At 37.1% G+C, this 5,080-nt stretch overlaps 1 protein-coding gene across 12 annotated transcripts in view; it reads right to left on the bottom strand.

Moving 5' to 3' along the window:
• TJP1 (tight junction protein 1) overlaps positions 1-5,080 on the bottom strand; it is a 237,820-nt gene that overhangs the window by 108,787 nt on the left and 123,953 nt on the right. The window lies entirely within an intron of this gene.

The following is a 5,080-nucleotide window of genomic DNA, read 5'->3' as shown; positions in this document are numbered from 1 at the left end:
CTCTGTTGCCCAGGCTGGAGTGCAGTGGTGCAATCTCACTGCAACCTCTGCTTCCTGGGTTCAAATGATTCTCCTGCCTCAGTCTCCTGAGTAGCTGGGTCTACAGAATGTGCTACCCCACCTGGCTAATTTTTGTATTTTTAGTAGACAGGGTTTTGCCATGTTGGTCATGCTGGTCTTGAACTCCCAACCTCAGGTGATATGCCCGCCTCAGCCTCCCAAAGTGCTGGGATTACAGGCGCGAGCCACCGCACCTGGCCAATTGGTGTCTTTCCTTATTAATAGTACACTGTAATTTGTGCCAATATATAACCTGGAAGGGGGACACTGTAATTTGAAACGTAACTGTCTTATGAAGCTGTCCCGAAACAAATTTCAGAGTTGTAAAACATAGACTTATCAGCCAACTATGTAAATTAAAGCCTTAACCATAACTGTCTAAAATGCCAAACACACTAACACAAAAATTATTACTACAGTGAGGATCATTAAAAGTTGGGAGCCAAACTTCAGTGCCTTCTCATAAATCACAGTAAGTTTTTTACTTTTGAAACCTATGAAGCAAGTATGCATTTATCAGTAAATACCAAAATTAAAACTATATTGGTGGCCAGGCTCAGTGGCTCACCCCTATAATCCCAGCACTTTGGGAAGCCAAGGCAAGCGGATCACAAGGTAAGGAGTTCATGACCAGCCTGGTGAATATGGGACACCCTGTCTCTACTAAAAATACAAAAATTAGCTGGGCGTGGTTGCACGCGCCTGTAGTCCCAGCTATTTGGGGGGCTGAGGCAGAATCGCTTGAACCCAGAAGGCAGAAGTTGCAGTGAGCCAAGATTGTGCCACTGCACTCCAGTCTGGGCCATAGAGCAAGATTCCGTCTCAAAAATAACAACAAAAAAACTATATTGACTGTACTGCATCACTCACTCACGAAACAATCCCTGTATGTAATGACTGATTTTTGTCATTAATATTTATTCATTAGCTTGGCCATTTTCTGCAGTTCTTAAGGTTTCAAAAAGGTTAAGGTATCAAGAAAATCCCACTGTATACAAAAATTAACTCAAGAAAGATTAAAGACTTAAATGTAAAACCCAAAACCATAAAAACCCTAGAAGAAAACTTAGGCAATACCACTTAGGACTTAGGCATGGGCAAAGCCTTCATGATGAAAACAACAAAAGCTAAAACTGACAAATGGGATTCTAATTAAACTAAAGAGCTTCTGCACAGCAAAAGAAACTCTCGTCAGACTAAACAGGCAACCTACAGAATGGGAGAAAATTTTTGCAGTCTACCCATCTGACAAAGGTCTAATATCGAGAATCTACATGAAACAAACAAATTTACAAGAAAAACACAAGCCCATCAAAAAGCGGGCAAAAGATATGAACAGACACTTTTCAAAAGAAGCCATTGATGCATCCAAAAAAAGGGAGGCATTTATTCGGCCAACAAACATATGAAAAAAGGCTCATCATTACCGATCATTACAGAAATGCAAATCAAAACTACAATGAGATACCATCTCATGCCAGTCAGAACGGCAATTATTAAAAAGTCAGGAAATAATAGATGCTGACAAGGCTGCGGAGAAACAGGAACGCTTTTACAAGGTTGGTGGAAATGTAAATTAGTTAAACCATTGTGGAAGACAGTATGGCAATTCCTCAAAGACCTAGAACCAGAAATACCATTTGGCCCAGCAGTCCCAACTGCTGGGTATATACCCAAAGGAATATAAATCATTCTAATATAAAGACACATGCACACATGTTTATTGCAGCACTATTTGTAAACACTAAGACATGGAACCAACCCAAATGCCCATTAATGATAGACTGAATAAAGAAAACATGGTACATATATACACCATGGAACACTATGCAGCCATAAAAAAGAATGAGATCATGTCCTTTGCAGGGACAAGGATGAAACTGGAAGCCACCGTCCTCAACAAACTAACACCAGAACAGAAAGCCAACACTGAATGTTCTTACTCATAACTGGTGGCTGAACAATGAGAACACATGGACACAGGGAAGGGAACAACACACCAGGGACTGGGGCCTGTTGCAGGGTGGGGGACAAGGGGAAGGACAGCATTTAGGACAAATACCTAACGCATGCGGGGCTTAAAACCTAGATGATAGATTGATAGGTGCAGCAGACCAATCATGGCACATGTATACCTATGTAACAAACCTGAACATTCTGCACATGTACCCTGAAACTGAAAGTTAAAAAAAAAAAAAGCCCACTGTGTTCTGCTTGATAAAATAAATCAATTCCTGGGAATCATGTAAATCAATGGTGTAACAGTAAAAAATGATATAAATCATTTTCATACTAACCTACATTTTAATTTCAGATAGCCACAGCAGGGAATACTAATATTCCCAAGACTTAACAAAAACAAATACTTAAGTATGCAGCAAAATCTAATAAGCATATACAACACCACAATCTTAAAACTTTATTGCTTCCTCCATAGGGAAACAGGTTGAAAACACAGAAGCTACTGAAACTTCCTTCAGCCACTTTGTGAATCAGACGACGAAACTGTTCCTTATAATGATTCACACCACTGTCTTACATATTTAAACAGTTCTTTGGTGAGGCAGAGAACCATCCTAATTTTTTTCAACTTTCTAATAATCTTATATCAAGTACACCAATAAATAAAATTCTGACTGCAAATGCAGATATGTATCACACATATAAAAACACTTTTCCCTTTATTAGTCTTGAGACTGAGTTTCACTTTGTCGCCCAGGCTGGAGTGCAGCGCAGCAATCTCAGTTTACTGCAACCTCCGCCTCCCAAGTTCAAGCAATTCTCCTGCTTTAGCTTCCCAAGTAGCTGGGATTACAGGTACGCCCTACTGTGCCCAGCTAATTTTTGTATTTTTAGTAGCGATGAGGTTTGCCATGTTGGCCAGGCTTGCCTCGAACTCCTGACCTCAAGTGATATGCCCAACTTTATTATTACTTCTTTAGTATCATGCAGACAGAATTATTTTCAATCTAGGTATATATAAATAAATATACATACATTAAAGTAGTATCCTACATTTTCTTCTTCTATTTTGTAATTTTGTTTATTGTCATTTAGATTTCCTTTGATTTTTTTAGGCTATGAGGCAGAAAACATTTTTTAAAAATGGATAACCAATAGTCCTAGGACCATGTATTGAACAACCCATTCTTTCTCCAATAGTCTATAATATCATTTTTACCACATATTCGTAGTTTCCACCCTTGCTGGCTAAGTGAACTTAAAAGTTATTGTATCTGTTTCAATTTCTTCACCAGAAAGTAGAGATAATCGTTCACTTCATAGGTTTACTCTGAAAATTAAATAAATTAAGCACCTAAAACAATATCTGACACACATTAATACTGATGATCATAATTACCCAAAGCCCACAAATGCACAGATGTTTCTAGACTCCCTGTTTCCTGAACTGACAAGGTGCTTTAAATTTCTAACAAGTTTCCTGACAGGACCTTCTTTTTCCAAAATTTTATGACTATCATTTTATCAGATAGGTTTTCTTACCAATATGTCAAGTTTTCTACAACACCACACTAGAAGACACTGACTTTGAGAAAATTAGTAAATTCTACAAGAGTGACTAGCTCCATCCAGAAAATACTGTTTCATCTCATGTATTCAGATTTCACTTTATGTCCTTCATTAAGACTCCAGTAGCTCACTAATATTTGTTATATTTATTCCTAGGTAGTTTTATTAGAGAAAGATTTACCGGTATATATCAGAATTTAAATTGCACATACCCTTTGCCTCGGCAATTCCATTTTTAAGAATCTGATATGCAATAATATATGTGTACAGATATAAAAAGGCTACTATTGCAACAGCAGAATCCCGGAAACAAACGTCTGTCAATAAAGCAAAGATAATCAAAACAGCGGCATATTCATAGGATGACAAACTATTCCACCATTACAAAGAAAACGGAATCAAAGCACTGGCTTATTAGACAGTTTTCCAAACTATCATGCTAAAACAAAACAAAACAAACATAAGTTGGAAAATTATTGTTGCTTTTTTTTAACTGAGGAGGGTGGGGAAAACAAAAGCATCATATGTAAAGTATTGACTCCAGGCTGGCTCTTAGTAAGCATTTTAATCACCTTCAAAAATTAAATGTGACCTGGGCAAACAGCTCACTGAATATTGTTTCATTTCACTTTTTTATTTATGGCCTGTTTAAATTGAGGTGGCTCCATAATACAGCATGCTAAAAAATAAGCTTTCAACTTGCATTTTACTCGTAAATATTTAGAACGCAAAAGTCCCTACAATATTTAACCAGCGATGCTTTTCAATATGCCATACAAATCTCAATACTGTAATTCAAGAGGATAAGTACTAGTCCTACTAAAACACCTTACTTCGGCAAACCACTGAAAACGTGTTTCTCTCCATACTTGAAACAACCTTTTAAAAGTGTGTTGTCTCGCATATCAAGTGCCAGAGATCACACTTCAGGAACAAAGTGACGTTCTGTGTAACATGGAAACAAAGCCTTTCCTCCTAGGAAAGTTTCGAAGCCCCAGAAAAGGCAAATAATGGGAGTTTATTTTAAAACCAAAGCAAAATGTTGCCTTTTCTCCTAAATCTCTGGATCGAGTTTTACCTTTAGATTGTTCTTTCTCAATTTAAGGTCAAAAAGGTACAAATTAAATTTTTCTTAAACGAAGAATACTATATCCTTTAAAAGACTCTACTCATTACTAAGTGTAACCGCTAGCTTCTTCCAGTCAGCAAACAAGCTTCCCTGAGAGTTCAAAAGTTGCAGAGGCATACTATTCCCGTTCCCAGATGTTACGAGTAAGCATTTCAAACAAACATACACACATGAAGCCACTACCTGCCCAAGTATCTCGATACTATTTGAAGTAATGAATTGATTTTCTCTTTTTAAAGGGGAGATTTTTACTCTTCACATTTCTGTATTTCTCTGTTTGGAATAACAAGTACTACTTTATGATAAAAAAATTAATATACAAAAATGGGAGAAGGATTCTAGCTTTTTTTTTTTTTTTTT

This window comes from Cebus imitator, unplaced genomic scaffold, assembly GCF_001604975.1.
Source record: "Cebus imitator isolate Cc_AM_T3 unplaced genomic scaffold, Cebus_imitator-1.0 Scaffold19, whole genome shotgun sequence".
Classification (NCBI taxonomy): Eukaryota; Metazoa; Chordata; class Mammalia; order Primates; family Cebidae; genus Cebus; species Cebus imitator.
The sequence above is the reverse complement of the archived record's forward strand: the minus strand, read 5'-3'. Positions and strand labels throughout refer to the sequence as shown.